The 26,054-nt window shown below is 38.9% G+C and overlaps 1 protein-coding gene across 35 annotated transcripts in view; it reads right to left on the reverse strand.

The window, feature by feature from the left end:
* Nucleotides 1-26,054, reverse strand: part of LOC147348250 (uncharacterized) — an 888,338-nt gene that overhangs the window by 201,868 nt on the left and 660,416 nt on the right. The gene's annotated exons all lie outside the window — the stretch shown is intronic.

The raw sequence follows: 26,054 nt of genomic DNA on the forward strand, positions 1-26,054 counted from the left end.
AGGAAAATGTTGACTGTTCAGTAAAAGACAAACGTATTAAGAGAAAAAAATAAGTCAAATATTTTTTTCTTCTGAGACCAAAGATTGAGGAATCACTGATTGAGAAGAAGATATAAGACATCTCAAAACTGAAAGGACAGTCAGTATTTTGGATTAAAGAGGCAAAATTCTAAGTTACTAATACAAAATTATTGAGATAAAATAGATTTAACAGTTGAAAATTAATAGATACAAATACACTTTTAAGCTACTCTCTAGTAAATTAAACCCCAAATAAAGGGCTTCCCTGGTAGCTCAGCTGGTAAAGAATCTGCCTGCAATGTAGGAGATCCCCATTCAATTCCTGGGTAGGGAAGATCCCCTGGAGAAGGGATGGGCTATCCACTTCAGTATTCTGGCCTGGAGAATTCCATGGACTGTGTAGCCCATGGGGTCGCAAATAGTTGGATACGACTGATTGACTTTCACTTTCACTTTTAAGGTGATCTAAATTAACATTAACAAACATGAAAAATACGGAATTTTATCTGACCCATATTAAACAAGCTCCAAATAATCTGTTGTAAATTCACGTGTATTTAAAGCACTCTTGGTCAAAATCAATAGAATTACCATCCACAGTGAAGGGTGTAATATTTTGCTATCTATACCATACTTGATGATGTATGAGTCTAAATTTATGATACTGTAAAGAAGAAAGTGAATTCTGATTCCAAGCAAGGAAGAGCTTTCTAATAATTGTTACTGCTCAATTGTTTTCAAATATTTCTTTCTCCAACGTGGGAACCATTTTCCCTTCCAAATCTTAAAACCTTCTTAAATCAACCTACTTAGAGCTGTAATCTCACTCACTGCCTCCATTTTTAACAGCTTTATTGAGGTATAATTGACAAAATTGTAAGTTATTTAAAATAATGATTGATATATGTATACATTGTGAAAGGATTCCGCCTTCAGGTTAATTAGTACATCCATCACCCCATATATTTACCTTTCTTTTCTTTTGAAAATTCATTTTTTTGGGAGAACACTTAAGTTCGTCTCTCCTAGCAAATCTCAATTATTCAATTCTAAAAACCATGGTACATATTGGATCTTAAATCTTATTCATCTTATAAATGAATGTTTTTCCACTTTCATTAACCTTTTTAAAAAGCTTCTCTAAGGTATAGAGTTAATGTTAAGAGCAGCTGCTTCTTTTGTTCTCTGTATCCCAGACCCTCTTGCCCTCTCGATGATGTAGTCCTGCAATCAAGCTCCTTCCTTTCAGCACCATTCATTTTGTCCTTCCCTTTGGTTTTGATTTGTTCCCACCAACAAACAAATAATACTCCAGTGTCAACCTCCTTAATTCACATTGCTTATCCTCAAATTTCCTTCCATCTACAACCCTACTGTTCTACTGTCTTCAAAGGAAAACTTCTTAGGCAATATCTATAGTTACTCTTCCTCTTGTCCCAAATTTTTCTTTCTTTTAAAAAAAATAAATCCACACTGGGCTCTTGTCAAGGTGAACTTGACCTTCACGTGGAGAAATTCAACTTCTGTTCTCTTTTTACTTGAATTCTCAAGCATCATTTGAAAGGGTGGTTCCTTCCTTCCTTCCTGGAGCATTCTTTCCTCTTTGGTGTTCTTAAAGCAACATTCACTTGATTTTCCATGTGTTCAGGGACTGCTTTTCAAGCTTATCTCTTCCCCCTTATCAGTTCATTTAACCTCTAATTGTTGAAACACCTCATGGTCGGGTCCTAAGCTTCAACTCTGCTCTATCTACACTTTCTCTTAGATGATTGCATATGTTTTCAAGACATTAATTATAATCAATAAATGTCTTAAATGTGTGTCTTGAGTCCTGACTTCTCTAAACTCTAAACTGTGATGTTTAGCTGTCTACTCAATAGTTCTTTTTGGAGAGCTAAAATAGGAATTTCATTTAGTGAGGGTAATCAGAACTCTCTTTTTCTTTGTGAGTCTCTTCCTGTCCTCATTGTTCCCATTACAGGAAGTACAAATGCTCCTCTATTTAGTGAGTGAAAATCTAGGACTGATACTTGATCCTTTCTTTTATCTCAGCTCTCACAACCAACCACAATACATTCTCTCAGCTTTTCTTCCAACATACACTCCAGTGAAATCTAGTTCTTTTCAATTCTTCTGCAAATAGTCTCATCTGCAGTCAGGATAATCCGACAAGATTCCCCAACAACTACTCAACTTGTACTATACTCCAGCCTATTTATAATCTCCTTCCAACATAGTTGCTGCAGGTGGCAGTCAAAAAAACCCTTAACATGCTTCCCACTGCACTTAGGAAAAAAGTCCCCACTTCTTACATGATGCGAAAGACTATGGGAATGGGTCCAACTGAGCTTTCTGACCGGGTGCTCTGCCCCTCCCACCTTCTCTCGTGTGATCTAGTCCCACTGACCATCTTTCTGACCCTCAAACATGCCCAACTCTGTCCTTACTTAGGGCCTTTGCACGTGTGCCTCTTCCTGGCCTTAATGGACCAACTTCTTATCATCCATATTTCAGCTCAACCTAACCTTGTCAGAGAGTTCTGGTCACCTTTTAAAATACATTTCTACCCCTATTCATGGTTCAGGACTCAAATCACACATATATTTTAATAATATATAACACTGTAGAGACAATTATTACATTGTATTGTCTTTATAGGGCTTTCAGCATCTGTAATTTTATTTTTTAATACAAATGTCTACATTATTTCCTCCTTTCCAACACTGTTAGTGGTTCCAAGCTACTGATAGGGAAAGTCCAAGCCCTTTAAAATGTCATCCAAACCTCCATGATCTGGCCTATCTGGCATTTTCTCATCTCTTTCCTGTATCTATTTACTGCCTGTGAACCCCATTCTATTACATAATATACCCTGGTCTATATCCTTCCTCCAAGGTACACTGAAACACTTGCCTTTCCTTTATCTGCCAAGTGACCCGTATTTTTCTTTTAAAGACTCAGTTCAAATGCCACTGTTTAGAATCCTCAGGGAGAGCTGTTTACTTTTTATTCTGTACTCACAGCTGTGGGTACACCTGTCCATCTGTCTCAAATTTCCCACTAATTCATGGGAAAATGATTTATTCATCTGAGTATTCTCACCATTCATGTTGATTACTGTACAAAATAATTGTTTTGTTTGTATAGGTGACACATGCTTTTAATACCTGTCCCTTTCCTGAATACTCTGGTTTCTCTTTTTTTGATAGTTTTGGTTTGTCCATCTTAATTGTGAAGTATGATGCTCTGAAAACTGTGTTTAAAATCTGTCATAACATCATACACACAGGAAAAAATCCCAAAACTTCAAAATGGGTTAAAGACCTAAACGTAAGTCCAGACACTATAAAACTCTTGGAGGAAAATAGAGGCAGAACACTCTTTGACATAAATCATAACAAGATCTTTTTGGAATGACCTCCTACAGTAATGAAAAGAAAAACAAACAAATGGGACCTAATTAAACTTAAAACCTTTTGCACAGCAAAGGAAACCATAAACAAGACAAGACGACAACTTTCAGAGTGGGAGGAAATATTTTCAAATGAAGCAGCTGACAAAGGCTTAATCTCCAAAATATACAAACAGCTCATGCAGTTCAATATCTAAAAAACAAAACAACCCAATCAAAAGATAAGCAGAAGACCTAAATACACATTTCTCCAAACAAGACATGTGGATGGCCAACGAACACACAAAAAGATGCTCAACATCACTAATTATTAGAGAAATGCAAATCAAAACTACAATGAGGTATCACAGATCAGTAGGGTCATTATCAAAGTATGTACAAATGGTAAATTCTGGAGAGTGTATGGAGAAAAGGGAACCCTCTTGCACCGCGGGTGGGAATGTAAGCTGATAACAGCCACCAGGGAGAACAGTATGGAGGTTCCTTAAAAAACTAAAAATAGAACTACCATATGACCCAGCAACCCCACTCCTGTGCATAAAGCCACAGAAAACAATAATTCAAAAAGATACATTGCACCCCACTGTTCACTGCAGCACTATTTACAAAAGAAGGGCATGGAAGCAAATTAAATGTCCATCAACAGATGAATGGAGAAAGAAGACGTGGCACATATGTACAGTGGAATGTTACTCAGCATAAAAATAAATGAAATTGTATCATTTGCAGAGATGTAGATAGACCTAGAAAATATTATACAGAGTGAAGTAACCTGGAAAGGGAAAATCATATATTTATGCATATATGTGGAATCTAGAGAAGTGCCACAGATGATCTGACTTGCAAAGCAGAAACAGAGACACAGATGTAGAGAACAAATGCATGGGCACCAAGGGGTAAGGAAGGGTGGCGGGATGAATAGAAAGACTGGGACATACATACACTATTGATGCTATGTATAAAAACAGATAACTAATGAGAACATACTGCAGAGTGCAGGGAACTCTACTCGGTTCTCTGCGGTAACCTCAACGGGAATGAAATCCAAAAAAGAGGGGATATGTGCATACGCATGGCTGCCTCGCTTGGCTGTGCAGCAGAAAGTGACAGAGCAGTGCACAGCAAATATACTCCAAAAAAAAAAAACATAAAATAGAAATAATAAATCTGTCATAAATGGTTCCTATCTGTATCCCCAGCCTCAATTCCTGGCACATACTATCAGCACAACAAATGTATGCCATTGTACCAGCTGCAGCAGCCGTGAAGAGATACCCTCGTTCAAGGTAAGAGAAACCTAAATAAGATGGTAGGTGTTGCGAGAGGGCATCAGAGGGCAGACACACTGAAACCATAATCACAGAAAACTAGCCAATCTGATCACACGGACCACAGCCTTGTCCAACTCAATGAAACTAAGCCATGCCTGTGGGGCCACCCAAGATGGGCAGGTCACCGTGGAGAGGTCTGACAGAATGTGGTCCACAGGAAAGGGAATGCAAACCACTTCAGTATTCTTGCCTTGAGAACCCCATGAATAGTGTGAAAAGGCAAAAATAGGATACTGAAAGGGGAACTCCCCGGCTCGGTAGGTGCCCAATATGCTACTGGAGATTAGTGGAGAAATAAATCCAGAAAGAATGAAGGGATGGAGCCAAAGCAAAAACAATGCCCAGTTGTGGATGCGGCTGGTGATAGAAGCAAGGTCCAATGCTGTAAAGAGCAATGTTGCCTAGGAACCTGGAATGTTAGGTCCATGGATCAAGGCAAATTGGAAGTGGTCAAACAGGAGACGACAAGAGTGAATGTTGACATTCTAGGAATCAGTGAACTAAAATGGACTGGAATGAGTGAATTTAACTCAGATGACCATTATATCTACTACTGCGGGCAGGAATCCCTCAGAAGAAATGGAGTAGCCATCATGGTCAACAAAAGAGTCCGAAATACAGTATTTGGATGCAATCTCAAAAACGACACAATGATCTCTGTTCATTTCCAAGGCAAACCATTCAATATCACAGTAGTCCAAGCCTATGCCCCAACCAGTAACGCTGATGAAGCTGAAGTTGAATGGCTGTATGAAGACCTACAAGACCTTTTAGAACTAACACCCAAAAAAGATGTCCTTTTCATTATAGGGGACTGGAATGCAAAACTAGGAAGTCAAGAAACACCTGGACTAACAGGCAAATTTGGCCTTGGAGTACAGAATGAAGCAGAGCAAAGGCTGATAGAGTTTTGCCAAGAGAACGCACTGGTCATAGCAAACACCCTCTTCCAACAACACAAGAGAAGACTCTACACATGGACATCACCAGAAGGTAAACACCAAAATCAGATTGATTATACTCTTTGCAGCCAAAGATGGAGAAGCTCTATACAGTCAGCAAAAACAAGACCGGGAGCTGACTCTGGCTGAGATCATGAACTCCTTATTGCCAAATTCAGACTTAAATTGAAGAAAGTAGGGAAAACCACTAGATCATTCAGGTATGACTAAATCAAATCCCTTATGATTATACAGTGGAAGTGAAAAATAGATTTAAGGGACTAGATCTGATAGAGTGCCTGATGAACTATGGACGGAGGTTCATGACATTATACAGGAGACAGGGATCAAGACCATCCCCATGGAAAAAAATGTAAAAAAGCAAAATGGCTGTCTGAGGAGGCCGTGCAAATAGCTGTGAAAAGAAGAGAAGCGAAAAGCAAAGGAGAAAAGGAAAGATATAAGCATCTGAATGCAGAGTTCCAAAGAATAACAAGAAGAGATAAGAAAGCCTTCCTCAGTGATCAATGCAAAGAAATAGAGGAAAACAACAGAATGGGGAAGCCTAGAGATCTCTTCAAGGAAATTAGAGATACCAAGGGAACATTTCATGCAAAGATGGGCTTGATAAAGGACAGAAATGGTATGGACCTAACAAAAGCAGAAGATATTAAGAAGAGGTGGCAAGAATACACAGAAGAACTGTACAAAAAAGATCTTCACGACCCAGATAATCATGATGGTGTGATCACTCACCTAGAGCCAGACATCCTGGAATGTGAAGTCAAGTGGGCCTCAGAAAGCATCACTATGAACAAAGCTAGTGGAGGTGATGGAATTCCAGTGGAGCTATTTCAAATCCTGAAAGATGATGCTGTGAAAGTGCAGCACTCAATATGCCAGCAAATTTGGAAAACTCAGCAGTGGCCACAGGACTGGAAAAGGTCAGTTTTCATTCCAATCCCAAAGAAAGGCAATGCCGAAGAATGCTCAAACTACCGCACAATTGCACTCATCTCACACACTAGTAAAGTAATGCTCAAAATTGCTTCAGCAATACGTGAACCACGAAATTCCAGATGTTCAAGCTGGTTTTAGAAAAGGCAGAGGAACCAGAGATCAAATTGCCAATATCCGCTGGATCATGGAAAAAGCAAGAGAGTTCCAGAAAAACATCTATTTCTGCTTTATTGACTATGCCAAAGCCTTTGACTGTGTGGATTACAATAAACTGTGGAAAATTCTGAAAGAGATTGGAATACCAGACCACCTGACCTGCCTCTTGAGACACCTATATACAGGTCAGGAAGCAACAGTTAGAACTGGAACAACAGACTGGTTCCAAATAGGAAAAGGAGTACGTCAAGGCTGTATATTGTCACCCTGCTTATTTAACTTTTATGCAGAGTACATCATGAGAAACGCTGGGCTGGAAGAAGCACAGGCTGGAATCAAGATTGCCGGAATAAGTATCAATAACCTCAGATATGCAGACGACACCACCCTTATGGCAGAAAGTGAAGGGGAACTAAAAAGTCTCTTGATGAAAGTGAAAGAGGAGAATGAAACAGTTGGTTTAAAATTCAACATTCAGAAAACGAAGATCATGGCATCTAGTCCCATCATTTCATGGGAAATAGATGGGGAAACAGTGGAAACAGTGTCAGACTTTATTTTTTTGGGCTCCAAAATCACTGCAGATGGTGACTGCAGCCATGAAATTAAAAGATGCTTACTCCTTGGAAGAAAAGTTATGACCAACCTAGATAGCATATTGAAAAGCAGAGACATTACTTTTCAACAAAGGTCCGTCTAGTCAAGGCTATGTTTTTTCCTGTTGTCATGTATGGATGTGAGAGTTGGACTCTGAAGAAAGCTGAGTGCCGAAGAATTGATGCTTTTGAACTGTGGTGTTGGAGAAGACTCTTGAGAGTCCCTTGGACTGCAAGGAGATCCAACCAGTCCATCCTAAAGGAGATCAGTCCTGGGTGTTCCTTGGAAGGACGGATGCTGAAGCTGAAACTCCAATACTTTGGCCACCTCATGCAAAGAGTTGACTCCTTGGAAAGGACCCTGATGCTGGCAGGGATTGGGGGCAGGAGGAGAAGGGGACGACAGAGGATGAGATGGCTGGATGGCATCACTGACTCGATGGACGTGAGTCTGAGTGAACTCCGGGAGTTGGTGATGGACAGGGAGGCCTGGCGTGCTGCGATTCATGGGGTCGCAAAGAGTCGGACATGATTGAGCGACTGAACTGAACTGAACTGAACACAGTACTATAGAACATGTGGTTGCATGCATCACACTAGAACAGGATTATTCTTATCTTTTTTTCTGAACTCATGTGTACAATATGTGAAACCTGGTTATTTATAATACATAGATTTTATTTTAATAACACACTGTCATTACAACATGATGAGGTAAAATTATTTCTTGATATCTATCAACCATCAACAAATGTCCATTCAGCACCTACTATGAAGGTTGAGGAAAGAGATTGCATGAGTCAGGCTAGGCTAGGCTCAACTGCAGCAATGAGTTGACACATTTCCATTGTTGAACAATGTTAAGATTTATCTCCTGCTCATTTCACAGCCCAGTTAGGTACTGAGTAGGCAGTTCATCCTGAGATGATTTAGGAATCCAGAATTTTTCCATCTATGGTCTTGGTCATCCTCCAAGGGCTTTGAGTCCTCTTACATTCAGCCAGTTGTCAAAGAAAGAGAGAAAGGACTGGATCTAACATAAGACAGGAGTAGTATACGTAATTCATGATCACAATCTATTGGCCAAAATTAGTTAAGCAGCTCTAAACCAACTATAAAGGAGGTTTGGAAGCGCATGCCTAAGAAGAGGGTCGGTGAGAATGCTGTCCACACAAACAGGGACCATAATGCCCTTTATCTACTTTAGGAAGCATCCTATAGAAAGGTGCTTCAACTTGATCTTTCTACTTAACTTGAGACAACTCAGATTATAAGTAGAATTTTTTTTTCCTTTCCTACCTAAAAATATTTGCCACAGTAATTAATGACACTGTAAAGAAAGTTTGAAAAAAATCAAAAGAAGAATATTTCATGACGTGAGAATTGCATGAAATTCAGATTTCAGTGTCCATACATACAATTTTATTGGAAAACTACCATGCTTATTCATTTCTATGTTGTCTATGGTTGCTTTTGCATTACAGCAGCAGAGTTGAATTGTGACAGAGATTTTATGTCTTGCCAAGCCTGAAATATCAACTTTCTGGTCATTTACAGAAAAAGTTTGTCGATACCTATTCAAACGAATTCAAATGGCACACAGTTTAGTGTTGATAAGTCATTGTATTGATTCTAGTCATTGATTCTAGTCTTTGTATTCGTATTACAAGGGTGGGTCCCTGGAAACAGCTGATATAAAGAAAGAAAAATAAAAATTCACCTCATAAATAGTCCAGAGTAGGAATGAACATGTTTTCAAACTAAATAGATCCTACTTAAGTAAAGAGGATTATTTGTATGTATTTGTCACTCAGTCATGTCCCAATTCTTTGCAATCCCATGAACTGTAGCCTGCCAGGCTCCTCTGTCCATGGAATACTCCAGGCCAGAATACCAGAGCGGGTAGCCATTCCCTTCTCCAGGAGATCTTCCCGATCCAGGGATCAAACCCAGGTCTTCCGCACTGCAGGCAGATTCTTTACCTTCTGAACCACCAGGGAATTTACCTGTATTTTATTAGAAGAGACAAAAGTAAGATCTCTTCTTGTGTAAACTCATGCTTCTATGCTCAGGTTGGGCTTCCCAAGTGGCACTACTGGTAAAGAACCTGCCTGCCAATGCAGGAGACCCAAGAGACACTGGCTTGACCCCTGGGTCCGGAAGATCCCCTGGAGGAGGGCATGACAACCCACTTCAAAGGGCAACCTAATCAGTATTCTAGCCTGGGAAATCCCATGGACAGAGAAACCTGGCATGTGGGCTATAGTTCACCGGGTTGCAAAGAGTGGGGCACAACTGAGTGCACACAAACATGCTCAAGTCATTCATTATCAAACTTCCAGCCCGGTGGTCCTCACTGCCAAAACCAAGTCTGTTACTCATTTGATACTTCAGCTCCTGGCTTCAAAATCTCCCGACACGAGAGCCATGCTAGAAGTCATAAGTCAGAGCTCCAGCACTTACTAAGATGAGTAACTTATTGTCAGACACAGTGAGAATAAATGCTGGTGAACTTCAACCATCTCAATAAACAAAGTGGATTTATGAAGAACATCTGATAGATATTCAAGTTAGATTCTACTCTACAGTGTAAGCCTTTAGAGTGTGTCCAGAGTAAACTATTTCTTCTCAAGATATTCTGCAATACAGAGTTCATTATTTCACATAGGCAATATTTAATGGATTATCTAACATATTCCAAGGATAATGTGGCTCCATAAAGCCAACCCAACTTAACTTTCTTATAGAGGAAGCTTCAACTATATGATGGAAATGGATGCAATGCTGTGACCCAGGGAAAATCCCCCACCTGATCTGCACCGAATTGTTCTCTTTGAACTCTGCTTTGGAGTTTCAACAAATGCTTGTTACGAGTTTCAAATTTTTTTCATTCCTAACTATATGAGTTGGACTTGCCTTGTTAGTGGAAACCAAACCCGTTACTCTATTTTGAATAAACATAGTAAAAGATGACTAATTTTTTTGCTCGTATCTGTATCATTGCTGCCTGCAATTACTCTTCTGAGGTCCTCATTTCCAAATAGAACCTTGACTGAATTCTTGCTATGAAAAGTTCATCAAGTCTAGTGAATGAGGCAAGTAACAGATGAGGAAACTTAAGGTAAATTTCTATTTCTCCTTATAACATTAAGTAAATCTTTAAATTTACTTTTAAATTTTGTAGCTCCTGGTATTGATCTCTCATGGCCCAGATGGATGACTGAGAAGTTTGCTCATTTTCTTTTCTTTTTTAGGCTGGACACTTTGATGGAGGGAAGATAGGACTGATTTTGTAATTCAATAGATGCCCAAACTTTAGATCTCTTGGTGCAAAAACAGGTTTGCTAACATTTCTATTGAGAGACCACAGTTATAGATATTGAGGATTTTGTTTTTCTGTGTATGAAGTATTCTTTTAAATTTTTAAAAAAATTGAAGCCTAGTTGATTTACAGTGCTTCAGGTATTTAGCAAAGTGATTCAGTTATACATATATATGTATGTGTGTATATATATATATATATATTCTTTTCCAGATTCCTTTCCATTATCAGTTATTATAAGATATTGAATATAGTTGTATGCTATACAATAGGTCTTTGTTTTTTTTTTTAAATCTATTTTAAATGTAGCAATGTGTATCTGTTAGTCCCAAATTCCTAACTTGAAGTGTTCTTAAATGATGATAATATTAGAGATTTTTTTTTTTTTTTGGAGTAAATGTAATATTTACTACTTGTTGATCATCATGACCAAATCTATCAGAAGGATAACTTGTATTAGTGAGATCTAGGAGATGTACTGTGTTTTAGGAATTTTATTTTGATTCTCTCTGCTGATTCATTTTAAAGTTTATTATTTCTATGTACCATTTCAACTGTTACTAAATGTGAACAGAAATGGGTTGTTCTTATTTTTATTAATAATATAATTACATGTGGGCCAATTATTTGTTTGATAGGAGAGTTGATGGATTTGGTATCTCAGTTTCAAGAAGTGAATGGAAGACTGCAAATTCATGAGAGCCTTATGGTTTAAAATAAAAAGAAGAAAATAACCTAAAATTTCTCTTGGATGTAACCACAAAATATTTTCAAATTTTACAAAATTCAAAGGTAAAATACGGGAAATGCTGGCAAATTGTTCGGAGTAGCTGAAATTATGCATGATAAATATTTGTGTGTGTGTGTGAAATAACTGACATTTTGTGAGGATCAAAATTACCACAGAAATTTGGCCAAGTCAGCATCAAGTGATTTCACACAATTATTGAACTTTTCTCTGTTGGAGATGTTCCCGGCCAAATCATTCCTTTTTGGAAATTTCCTGGAGCTCCCTCGTCTGCCACAGAATAGCACTGAGCGTTTCTCATCCAACAACTGAGCAAGACACTAGTGGCTTCTTTCAGTTTTCAGCCAAGCCTTTATCTTTCACCTCAGGAGATGCTCTTTAAGTTTTTTCTGCTACTCTTGGTTTTTGCCTGTTTGAGCAGCTTTCTGGAGAGGCCTCCAGGACTGACCTTTCTCACCCATCTGCTCGGCTAATTCTGCATCTCAAACTCCAGAGCAGTACTTTCCAACAAAACCTTCATGATGGTGGAAATATTCCACACCTAAATTGTCCAGTATGGTGGTCCCCACCTACAGGAGGCTCTTGAGCACTCAAAATGCTCGTGTACTGCAGAACTGAAAGTTTGAATTTATTGAATTTAATCATTTTTAATTTAAATAATTGCATGTGTCTGCACTGGACAGCATAGCACTACCTGGTGTCTTTTCATGCAGACTTTGAAACCCTTTTAAAAACTGGATTATAAATTCTATGAATACAGATCCATGCCACGTCTGTTTTGTGCACTGTTGCACCAATAACACCAATAATATTTTGTCTGGCACAAAGAAGTTAAAATGGTTTTCCTAAATGTATGACTGCATGAATGAATATAGGAACTTTAAGGATAAAGGTAAAATTCAAATGAGGAAGAAGAAAAGGTTTATATTTGTCTTTTAGTCTTCAGTTCAGTTCAGTTGCTCAACTCTTTGCGACCCCATGAATTGCAGCACGCCAGGCCTCCCTGTCCATTACCAACTCCCGGAGTTCACTCAGACTCACGTCCATTGAGTCAGTGATGCCATCCAGCCATCTCATCCTCTGTCGTCCCCTTCTCCTCCTGCCCCCAATCCCTCCCAGCATCAGAGTCTTTTCCAATGAGTCAACTCTTTGCATCAGGTGGCCAAAGTACTGGAGTTTCAGCTTTAGCATCATTCCTTCCAAAGAAATCCCAGGGCTGATCTCCTTCAGAATGGACTGGTTGGATCTCCTTGCAGTCCAAGGGACTCGCAAGAGTCTTCTCCAACACCACAGTTCAAAAGCATCAATTCTTCGGCACTCAGCTTTCTTCACAGTCCAACTCTCACATCCATACATGGCCACAGGAAAAACCATAGCCTTGACTAGACGAACCTTTGTTGGCAAAGTAATGTCTCTGCTTTTGAATATGCTATCTAGGTTGGTCATAACTTTCCTTCCAAGGAGTAAGCGTCTTTTAATTTCATGGCTGCAGTCACCATCTGCAGTGATTTTGAAGCCCCCCAAAATAAAGTCTGACATTGTTTCCACTGTTTCCCCATCTATTTCCCATGAAGTGATGGGACCAGATGCCATGATCTTCGTTTTCTGAATGTTGAGCTTTAAGCCAACATTTTAACTCTCCTCTTTCACATTCATCAAGAGGCTTTTGAGTTCCTCTTCACTTTCTGCCATAAGGGTGGTGTCATCTGCTTTAGTCTTAGCATATATTAAATCAAGTCCTTTTAAAAGATTATCTCTTTAAGGCAATACTGCTCCTTTACCAAACTGAGACAAGAAGAAGTTATAAATTTCTACTCATTATGAGTTACCTTCTAAACTATAGTCCTTTAACCCAAACAGATTCTGTTAAACAACGAAACTGTAGAGGAGTGTTTGTTCACAGATCAGGTTTGCTCTAGGGTTGTGTCAAACAGTCCTATCAGTGACTGGCACATACTCTTTGCAATAAGGATAAATTCCTGGGAAATAAGTTACTGTACCTGTAGACTTCAGCTTTGTTGCCATCTTCAAGTATGAAAGTGTGGTTTTAACACATTAGCTCATTTAGTTTAATACTGCCACTTTCCATCTTGTGCTTCACTGCTGCGCACATCACTAAATGTCAAACCATAGATACAAAGTGACATCTCACAGCAGTCAGAATGGCTATCATTAAAAAGTCCACAAATAGCGATGCTGGAGAGAGGGTGTAGAGACAAGGGAACCCTCCTACACTATCAGTGGGAATGTACATTGGTTCAACCACTATGGAGAACAGTATGGAGGTTCCTTAGAAAACTCCAAGTATTAGCTGCCATATGATCTGGCAATCCCACTCCTGGGCATATTTCCAGAGAAAACCATAATTCTAAGAGATACATGCACCCCACTCTTCACGGCAGCAGGATTTACAATAGCTGAGACGTGATAGCAGCATAAATGTACATCAGCAGATGAATGGCTAAAGGAGACATGGTACATATATACAATGGAATGCTATTCATTCATAAGAAAGAATAAAATAATGCCATTTGCAGCAACATGGACGGACCTAGAGATAATCATACTAAGTCAGAAAGAGAAAGACAAATACCATATGATATCACGTGTGTGGAATCTAAACTATGACTCAAATAAACTTATCTATGAAACAGAAATAGACTCCAGACATAGGGAACAGACATGTGGTTTCCAAGGAGGAGGGCTGGTGGTGTGCGAGGGGATGGATTGGGAGTTTGGGATTAGCAGATGCAAACTATTATATAGAGAATGGATAAATATCAAGGTACCACTGTACAGCACAGGGAACTATATTCAGTATCTTGTGATAAACCACAATGGAATGGAAATGAACATGAGAAAGTTCAGTTATATATATGCATAACTGAGTCAGTAATTTACTGTAGAGTAGAAAATAATACAACATTGTAAACCAGCTAATATTTCAATAATGTAAATTTTTAAAAATACAAAGTAAGCTCTCAGTCTATAGAGTTCGACTTTGTCATGCAATAGGACAACAGTTAGAACTCATCAAAGTTTATTTAATAGATAAATCACATCCAAGATGAGGCAAAAGAGATCACTTCCTATGCAATAAAGCCAAACAATTTAAAAAAAGTAAGTGGCTCACAAAAACATTTTTGGTAAGGGCTTACATAAAATAAAACATCACTTAAAGCCAACTTGCAGACAGAATCAGACGTGCATTTAGAAGAAAACAAACTCATTTGTTCACAGTTTGTTAATATATAATGGACCATCTAAACACAGACCAGTTTAATGAATGATGATATCGTACTACTGAAAATTTGGATCAAAGAAAACTATAAAGTGAAAGTGAAAGTCACTCAGTCGTGTCTGACTCTTTGTGACCCCGTGATCTATACAGTTCATGGAATTCTCCAGGCCAGAATACTGGAGTAGGTAGGTAGCCTTTCCCTTCTCCAGGGGCTTTTTCCCAGCCCAGGGATTGAACCCAGGTCTCCCACATTGCAGGAGGATTCTTTACCAGCTGAGCTACAAGGGAAGCCCAAGAACACTGGAGTGGGTAGCCTATCCCTTCTCCAGTCAATCTTCCTGACCCAGGAATCAAACTAGGGTCTCCTGCATAGCAGGTGGATCTTTTACCAACTGAGCTATCAGGGAACAACTATTTCTATCAGCTATAAGCAAACATAATAAATATTTCTGACCATCACTCAAAATGAACTGAGATCAAAGTGGCAATCTAGCAACAATGAAAAAAAAATTTATTATCAGCATTTATAAATGCAAACAAACAATAATCTCTATTTATCTGACAGTCTTTTCATCTTTAATTTTGCTTAAATTACATACGCAGTAAGTTTTACAATACCTGAAGCATGAGAGTGGGAAGATCAGTGGGGAGCTAGATTCCAGGACTGTGTGGCACAAGGGTCATTTTCCTGCCTGTCTTTCGTTCTAGTTGAAATAGTGGAACACAGTAGTGGCAGTTACAGTCTATGACTGCTCAGCAAGCTCAAGTCACAGGATGTTATCTCGTGCCATCCTCTTTGAGGTATCATAGTTACCTCCATTTTGCTGGGGGGTGGGGGGAACTGGATCTCAGACAGGTGAAGTAATCAGCAAAAGGACACAGCTAGAAATGAGCAAACCCTGGCCATTTGAATCCAGAGCATTTTGGGATAGACTATTGATATCTGTTTATTTTACTTATTAACAAAGCCCTCATTATTATTGGGGGCCACAATGGATCTAGTGAAAAGACCACATCTTCCAGTCTCCCTTGCACTTAAGTAGGGACATGAGACTATGTTCTGGCTTAGTAAGATATACGGTGTTATTGGGTGGGCCTTCTGGAAAGGTTCCTTACAGGGGTGATAGATAGACCAAGCCCTTGTCACACTTCTATCTGTCCAAGTGTGGATTAGACAGGTGCTCCAGGAACCACACAGATGACCAAGTGATTGTGAAGATTAAGTCATGTGCTGGAATCATCCAGCAGAGTGTTAGGAGAAGCCTGGGTTCCTGGTAACAGTGGAGTTGCCACCTATCTACCTCCAGACTTCACTTATATAAGAGAAAAATAAACTCTCTTGTTTAAGCTTCTGGTTTTATAACTTTTCTGTTTTATATAGTTTAACTAATCTCAACTAATATGATTACAAAGGATGTAAAACAAGAACTGAAAAAGAGGAGAGCAATTCAAGAGCACAGATATAGTGCCCCAGTGATAACTTGTTGTCAATTCTCCCCAAATGATGAAATCATTGGATTTCAAGCAAAAGTCCCATAACTGTGTATGGAATTGAACAATATGAATTTATCATTCATTTGGATGAACAAATCAATAATTTTGAAGACAATATTAATGGTGGAGGAGCATACTATATTGAATATCTAGAATGACTGTAAAGATACAATAATATGGTCTTACAAATAGGTTTTTCATGCAGGGCTATGGCATAAAATAATAGAAATAAGTAGAGGCCATCTTTATTACTATGAGGGGAAAGATGGGCTACTCAAACTATCTTAGGGGAAATGGTTACTCATGAGAAAAATAATTAAAATCAAATCCTTACCTAACATCACAGACACATTCCAGTTTGATCAATTACTAAACCATGGATGAATGATTTTTTATGACCTCCAAATAGAGAAGAATTTAAAAAATAAAACATGAGAATAAAAAAAAACTCAGTTTTCAAATAATAATTTAAAAAACCTTCATGAACAGTATTAAAATACATACTGGCCAGAAAAAGGCATCTTCAACACATAAAGCAAATGAATATCATTCACAATATATGAAGAACTCCTCAAATGAACAATAAAACGTATATAGGAAGAAAGGCATAGAAAGCAGCATGCAGTTCTCAGGAAAGAAAAGGTGAATTACCCAATAAGTATATTAAAGAGGGGTGATCTGACTGCTAGTCGTGTAATACAAAGTAAAAAATTAATTTTATGCTTTCCAGATTTCCAAACAGTTCAGAAACCTGATGATATCAAGTGTTAATGACAGATGAAGATTAGGAATTTCCATTCATCGCTGGTGGGAGGGCAAACTGCAATAGCCATTTCGGAGAACAACTTTCTAGTATAATATAGTTAAAACTGAGTATTATGCTTTCCCTCCACCCCATAAATTCCACTTCTAGAAATATATATTAGAGAGATTCTTGTGTATGTGCACAGGAGGAGGTAGCTATAAGAATGCTCATATCATCATTGGTACAGTAAAAAGCTGGAATAAATTAAATACCCCTTGACAGAAGATTAGGCCAATTAAATTTCACCAGATTCATGCAATGGAAATTTCCACAGTGGTGAAAATGAATGATATTATATGTATCAACATGGTTACATCTCAAAAATGTTTAAAAAAATCATATCAAGTAACATACTATTTCTATAGAACTTCAAAACTTAAAAACCATGTGGTAGTGGATAGATAACTGCTTGAGAATGATAAATGTAGAATTTAGAATAGTGGTGACTCTGGAAGGCATTGGGATTAGACTCCAATAAATTTGATAAGCTTTATTTCCTCAAAAAATTAATATACACATAGCAAATGATTTACTACACTTGATAAAAGATAGTACTCTGCATATAAGTATACCTTTTTTAACTTTTGAAATATTTTACAAATGAATTATTACTATTTTAGAAATTTAAAAAATCATTGAATGAGGGAATTTATTATTAAAAATTGCAGGGTTGTTTTTTTTTTTGTCTATCCCATTTCACAGTTGCATCTGGCAGAGTTACACTAAAGAAGCTGTTCTTATATTTGGAGAGTAGGCTAGGCTAACAATCTGTATATATTCCCAAACTGAATTTAATAGTATGACCCAGAGTTTTGCACATACAATTTAATTAGTAAAAGGTGGTGTACATGGCAGGCAAATTGATTAGAGGGTGATAAAAAGTGATCTGACTCCTCCAAGTTCCTGGAAATATAAAGTCCAATTCTGCATCCTCTACAAGAATGAAGCCAGGACTTTCATCACTTGATAAAAGCAGCTCTTCTGATACAAAATTTGGAAATGCCAACTTCCTTTCCGACAGCATTTCTGTGCCAGGCAGGGTGCTGGGGGGCTTTCATTTTTAATTTGCAGATATTTTCATATCCACTTTGCAGATGTGAAAACTGAGACCCATCTGTCCATGGCTGCCCTGACTACCAAGCCACGGTAGTCATAATGGCAGAGTCAGGGTTCAAGTTCAGGGCTGCTGGATTCCACGTGACTGTTCTTCTGCTATTCTACAAAACTGGTGGCATCTTGTGAAGAAGAGGTGCGATTGCATGTCTAGAGTGCCTTGTCCTGATCTCTTTAGACTAGGTATTTCTGGGCTTCATATTATCTGAACTTCTGTCAAATAAATAGACTTTTAAGCCAATTGAGGTATTATTTCACTTTGCTCCATTTTTTCTAAATTTTTACTGGAGTATAGTTGATTTGCAATGTTGTGTTAGTTTCAGTTGTACAGCAAAGTGAATCAGTTATATATATCTCCACTCTTTTTTAGATTGTTTTCCCATATAGGTCATTACAGAGTATTGAGTAGAGTTCCCTTGCTAGGACCTTATTAGTTACCTATTTTATATACTGTAGTGTGAAGGCGATGGCATCCCCACTCCAGTACTCTTGCCTGGAAAATCCCATGGACTCAGGAGCCTGGTAGGCTGCAGTCCCTGAGGTCGCTAAGAGTCGGACATGACTGAGCGACTTCACTTTCACTTTTCACTTTCATGCATTGGAGAAGGAAATGGCAACCCACTCCAGTGTTCTTGCCTGGAGAATCCCTAGGACGGAGGAGCCTGGTAGGCTGCCGTCTATGGGGTCGCGCAGAGTCGGACATGACTGAAGCGATTCAGCAGCAGCAGCAGCGGTGTATATTCCTCCATTCTTAAGAATAGTTCTCTTGAATGGGAGAGCTCATCTTATTAAGCAGGTCGAATTGTTTCTGCATTGGCTCACTATCTGTAATGGTTTCCAGTAGCTTTTTTCACTTACTGTTCTTTGGCCTGCTGATAATTATAGCTTTTGCCTTTCTTTATTCAAAATGGCTTTTAGAGGGAACATTTCCAAATCTATAACCAGTTCCTGAATGTATCAAGCCATAGAGGGAAGATGAGAGTAGAAGAGAAATATATGCAAACATGCACACAAGATCATATATATTTTATTGGCTTATCTGGAACCACACCCATTTATCATGTGGCCATTCTACAAAAGAGCTCAGCTTATTTTTGCAGAAGTGAGATTGAAAAAAAAAAATCAAGTCTTATTGAAATGGAGCAGGACTCTATGGTCCCTGCCCTCCATGTCCTCAGTCTGCCTTTTGTCTATGGAAAAACTGCAGCCAAAGAGTAAGTTTAATCAGAGAAGCGAGAAAACGCAGAAGCAAAGGAAAACAAAGAAGACAAAATAACAATAATTTACTTATTAAACAAAGTCAAGGACATTTAGTTCCTCCTCAAAGGCTACAGACAATATTCTGAGACATGCTGTGAGCTGTCTGGTAGATAGAAATACCTTCCTGGTGGAAGAATTTAACTACATGATGACCAAACCGTAGCCATAAGCAGCCACAATTCTGAGAACTGGCCTCAAGGAAATGGAAACAAACTGACCCCAAAGCTGAAGACTAAGTGTACTCAATCAGATGGTACTGGTCAGACCACTGCATGACCAATTTCAGGATGAATGTCAGAGCTGACGGTGCTGTTTCTGCATGTAGTCCCCTCTCTCTGCTTATACGCCCCTAAAACTCCCCTTTAAAAGCTCCTGCCCATTGACTGTCAGTGAGAGGGAGTTGGCCTTTGGACAGGGGTCCAACCTATCACCCCCCGACTCCTCCCTGCCCCTGCCCCTGGTTGCCAGAAGCTGAAATAAAGCTAACTTCCTTTTCTACCAAACTTGCCTCTTTATTGGCTTCAGACTGATGAGCAGCCAAATCCCACTTTTGGTAACATTGTTTCTTTACTGCTAATCACTTGAAAAGTTCTGTTGACATTATTTGGTTATATTCTCAGAGGAATTCTCCCCTCCTCCAAGATTAGTTTTCGTTTTTCTCAGATGTATTTTCTGCATAAACTCAAGCAAAACAACATTCTAGATGCTCATGGAAAATTCTTCTTTTCCCTCTGCAAATATTATGCTGAAATCTGTCATTCACTCTGTGTCCCAAATCAACAAATGGTAAATATTTCAATATAGTTGTCTGGTATATTTTGGTATCTTCCCCTCTAAATTCCTTTTAAAGAAAAAATATGCCCTTCACATAACTAAAGGTATCTGCAAAGAAACTAAAAAAGAGTCTGGGGGAAAAAAATAAGTCTTTTTTCTCCTTTATTGTCTCACACAAGGACCTTTGTACTTACAATAATGCTGTGAAAAATGTCTCCATGTTCTATCAATAATACATTGAGGCTCAGTTTATTTCATTTTATGTTGTTTTTACTCTGCTTGGCAAATAATGCCCTCTCTACTTTCTCATTCTAATCAAACTGTACAATATTAATAAAACAAACCCAAACTAATCAAGCCCATTTTTCTCTATATCTATCCTCAAAGTTATCAGGGACTCATATCCCTACATATGAATAGTACAATCAGACATGAAATAGGAGGATAAAACATGGATAAAGGAATTATTGACATATAAAGGTAAGACAAAAACAAAGGCGACAGCTGTAATGAACTTGATGATCATCTAAGACGAGTGTTGTGTGGAGATTTTAGTCTACAGGAAGCGTCTAATACTAGTGAACCACCATGACCCTTGCATGGGTATGATTTCAGTATTTATAAAAAGGATTTTATGCATTTTATTTTTACATTGACCAATTCATTTTGAAAATGATTTCTGTGTGCAAATCACAAATTTGGTAATTGTTTTCCTAAGTGCTTAAGATTGAACCACTATACATATAGATTCTTCGCTTTTCACAAAGAAGAATTTCCTCTAAAATCTAGTTTAGTTTAATTATAGCAGTCTGGGTGTGATTTCTGTTTATATCCCTCCGGTTGAATCTGCTCTGGCTGGGTTTGGGTCAGAGCTATTTCTAGGAAATGCCTGCTACTTGCTCTCAAACTAAAACTTCTCTACATTTTTCTTGTTCAGGCTTGATGTCTTTGTTACTTTAATATGAAAGTGGGTGATCCATGCACATGTTTGTAACTAGGTATTTGAGCCCGAGACCTGATGCAGTTAATTCTAAAGGAGGTTGGTGGGTACATCAACATGGTAAGTGTATTCCTTGAACTATTAATACTACTCCTTTAGTTATAGGAATCTCCATTCCAGCTAACAGCAATCAAGCTTGATTTAAGCAAAAGCAACCAACAAACCAAATGGAAAGCAAAGAAAGGACAATGCATGCTAATGTCCACTGGACTCCTGGGAAGGAAATCTGTGGGGCTTCAAGAAGCACTAGATCCAAGACCCCAGAGTCAGCCTGGAGCCCAGGGAGTACTCAGTCCCACTCGCATGGGTGACTGGCTCATTCTATTTCACCTTTTCTGTCAGACCAGCTGTATCTACTCCACAACACAGAAGGTGATACCCAACAGCTCCCAATTTTACAGATAACAATTACTTTCTAATGAAGAAATAAACTTGGCCTTCCCACTTCTAAACTCCTAGGAAAGGCATTTGATGGGAGGCAAATTTGGTACAAATTCCCACTCCTTACGGTCTAGTTGTCCAGCCAACTGTGGCTCAGAGATTAGGGACTCATCGTAAGAGTCAGAGGGGTACATTAGGGTGGCAGTTAACAGCATCTGCAGAGAGTTTGGTAGCTACTCTATCAAAAGTTTCCCTGTCACTACAACGAGGAGAGAACAAATGATACACGTGACAGAGTAGGAGGGCTGCGGTGAGTGATACTCCCGCTGACACATGAGCGCACAGCCTTGTGAGCGTCAAGGTTACCTTGGCTGCCGTCTTGAGATGTTCAGCCAAACAATTGCTGGTGCCTGAAGCACTTCCCAAAGGGCTTCCCTGGTGGCTCAGATGGTAAAGAATCTACCTGCAATGTGGGAGACCCAGGTTCTATCCCTGAGTCAGGAAGATCCCCTGAAGAAGAGAATGGCAACCCACTCTAGTATTCTTGCCCAGAGAATGCCATGGACAAAGGAGCCTGGAGGGCTACAGTCCATGGAGTTGCAAAGAGTCAGACAAGACTGAGTGATTAACACACTTGTCCTTGAAGTACTTCCTGCTGCTGCTGCTGCTGCTAAGTCACTTCAGTCGTGTCTGGCTCTGTGAGACCCCATAGATGGCAGCCCACCTGGCTCCACTGTCCCTGGGATTCTCCAGGCAAAAACACTGGAGTGGGTTGCCATTTCCTTCTCTCATGCATGAACGTGAAACGTGAAAGTGAAGTCCTCAGTCGTGTCGGACTCTTTGCGACCCCATGGACTGCAGCCTACCAGGCTCCTCCGTCCATGGGATTTTCCAAGCAAGAGTACTGGAGTGGGTTGCCCTTGCCTTCTCCGTGAAGTACTTCCTAGTTTTTCTCAAAAGGCGGATTCTGGTCATCTTACCCCTGGTTTTGATGTTCTTTGTACTGGGATTAAATTCTGCCCAGATTAGAGACAACAACTTGTTATTCCTCCAACTTAGAAGACACTGTACTCTAGACACTCAATTTCTCTAAAGACTATCAATAGACTTTCTTCCAGAAATTGAAGCTGAATCTGATACCCCAAAGGAGACTTCATACGGAAAAATTTCACACAATGTATCCAAAAAAGTCATATACAAAAAAAAAAAAAGATTTGGATTTTATAGTTTACATTGCCCTACCCATACAAGTCCAGGCTTCCAATTAGAGAAATCTTTCCCTTCTCTGAGAGAAAACAAGTTTAAAAAAAGAGAAATTAAAAAAAAAAAAACCTCTGGACCACATTACCAAAATTCGTACACCTGTACCAGTAAAAACTAACCCAAAATTTAAATTATATTTTTTCCTTGTGTTGTGATTTAATTTTTTGCTCATCCAAAGGGGATATCAGTCAGGGACTTTAGAGGGTTTATACTGGTTGGCAATGTTGGCAGTTTACTACAGAGCAACCAAGAGTGAAAGTCATTTCTGTTCAAATACTTGATTTCTTCCTGACTCTTTTTGAAGGAAGAAATGAATCGCTATACCTATACACAGGCTGACCAGCTACTGAAAGATCATTAGTTTTGGTCTGTAACAATCATTGAGGGTAGTGAGATTTTCCTTTTCTTCTCCTGCACATTATTAAGCGAACAATACCATGATTCTATGTCATGGCTGTGATGAGGGAAAGAGATGAACCTAGGGAAGTATCCTGCAATTTTCTAACATTCAAAGGTCTCATTTTATACACACACATACACTTTCTACATATTCCTTCACAGGTTAGATTTTGGTAATCTTCATTTGTTTCATGTGATTATTGGATGGGTGTCTGTCTTCCCACAAGACTGTAGGTTCCCTGAGGACAGGGACTTAAAATATCTTGTTGTTTAGTAGCAAGTGAAACCAAGAGACTAGTGCAGTGGCAAATTCATTTTGGAGCAGGAACATGGTCTGTAGATGCAAAGGGTTTGAATCTCAGCTTTGTCATTTGCCAGCTGTGGGTCTTCAGGCCAATTATGTGACATCCCTGTGTCTAAGTGTTTCATCCATAAAACAGAGATACTACCTATGTCACAAAGATGCTCTGAGGATTGAAGTGAGATACATACAAAGCACTTAGAAATTGTGCTGGCGCATAGTCAGTGCTCATAAGTGTTGTGTTGGTCACTCAGTTGTGTCTGACTCTTTGCAACCCCGTGAACTGTAGCCCAGCAGGCTCATCAGTCCATGGGGGTTCCCAGACAAGAATACTGGAATACGTAGCCATTCTCTTCTCCAGGGGGATCTTCCCAACCCAGGGATTGAACTCAGGTCTTCTACATTGCAGGCAGATTCTTTACCATCTGAGCTACCAGGGAAGCGCTTATAAGTGCTTATAAGCATTTGTTAAACAACAGACCCTCACATTTGTTAAACAATTGCTTAACAAATTCAGTTCAGTTCAGTTATGTCTGACTCTCTGTAACCCCATGGACTGCAGCACGCTAGGCTTTCCTGTCCATCACCAATTCCCAGAGCTTGCTCAAACTCATGTCCATCGAGTCAGTGATGCCATCCAACCATCTCATCCTCTGTCATCCCCTTCTCCTCCTGCCTTCAATCTTTCCCAGAATCAGGGTCTTTTCCAATGAGTCAGTTCTTTGCATCAGATGAATAGCAAATTACACAGAGAAAAGAATGAGAGAGGCATTTACAATTTTACAAGATCAGTGCCCTGGTATATAGTATATAATGCCCTGGATACTTTTATCCCCAAACTATTCTTTTCCTGAATATTATGTTTACATACATTTAAATCTAGGACATTATTTTTTCTCCTCCAGAGGGGCTCAAGTAGCTGTGAGTTCTGATATGGGTGGACTTTAGTTTGCCTGTTCTATGCCACCTATGGGTGGGGAATGGGGAGCATCTCTATTAAAAGAGAAAAAAAACCTTTTTTTCAATCATCAATTTTCCCTAGACACAAGAAAAATTATTGTGTCTTGGTAAATTTAATATTAGGTTCATCATTAAAAAATACATGTTCATTATAAAAATAACTTAAAAATAAAAAATGTTCATAAGTAAATCAAAATGCCCCTAATCATACTACATGGGAGAGTGACTATTTTGTAAAAATGTTATGCTATATTACATCCCAGGTTATAAATTTAAAATGAATTCACTTAGAAATCAAGTAATAGTAATAGTAAATCAAGTAATAGAAATATAAATCAAGTAATAGTAAATATTTTGTTCTACTATGCTCTTCATTTACATCATGAATAATCCTCCCTATTATTCAATAATCTTCAAAATGAGAATTTTTAAATGAGTGTGGATTTTCCATCACATGGATGATTTATTTTATGATTCCAAGAATTTTTCAAATAGAGGATGCTTGTGATTTTTCTACTGCAGATGATTGTGTGGTCAGTATCCCCACAGGAGGGCAAAAGGGCTTTATCCAGAGATATTCACAGGAAGGGGGAAAAAATGTCTACACAAGAGAAACCCCTGCCTTGATAACAATCTAGAAGACCAAGGAATATTTATTTCTGGTTTCAGACTTGCCCATCAAATTTTAGTAAGTTCACATTTAATCTTTTAACCTTCACATGTCTCCAAAGTGTTAAAAAAAATGCTGAAAATAACTTCGCAGTGCCAGGATCACCATCTCTGCTCAATAAATACATATTGAATGATTAACTTCTCTTTGCTTTCTTCGTGAAAAAAATTTGGAGCTGAATCAATAAAACAAGCTCCAGAAAGACGGTAATTTGAAGATCAAGATATTGAAGCAAAATTGAAAGCTATTCAAAGAATAAAAAAGGAAAATGCATGGATGAGAAATTTTACTTCTCAAACAAACGCTTCATAATCAGGAGATTTGAGCTGTTAGTTTGATGAACACTTAAAATTAATTCTCCCTTTCATATGTGGAATCAAGAATTTTAGAGGTGAAAGGTTATGTATTCTTATTTTGTCAGAAGTGGAATACAGAGTGCAGAGTTTAAATGGTTTTTCCTAAGGGTTCATTTGGAATAAAACCTAAACTCTTTACTCAGTTTTACCAAACCCTGCCTGACCTAGTCTGTTATCTCCCTGCCATCCCCACCGCAACACTCCCCTTCCCGTGCAGGACTATGTTCCAGGCAGAGGCCTCCACAAACCAGGTGCCTCAGGTGAGTCCTTCCTGCTGGCCGTCAATTCCAGAAAGCCTCGCTGTCCACACACAGAACCTTCTCCTGCCCCAGCACTCCCTCTCTGCTCTCTCCTCACTCTGCTGACTTTCTTCCTACTGAGAAAATGGAAGCAACAGAAGTGAAATTAGCAGACACCTAGTAACCCATGTGCTCACCAACCCGATTGCACTCTGCCTGCTTGCCTGTTTTTCCTGTTCCTGTCTAAGGCCACCCCTTCACGAGGACACCAGCTCTCGTCCCTCTCTGCTTACTCAAGGACAGTGTTTCAA

Source organism: Bos grunniens, chromosome 22 (assembly GCF_055505025.1).
Source record: "Bos grunniens cultivar Pamir isolate PY7600 chromosome 22, Bosgru_T2T1.0, whole genome shotgun sequence".
Taxonomy (NCBI): Eukaryota; Metazoa; Chordata; class Mammalia; order Artiodactyla; family Bovidae; genus Bos; species Bos grunniens.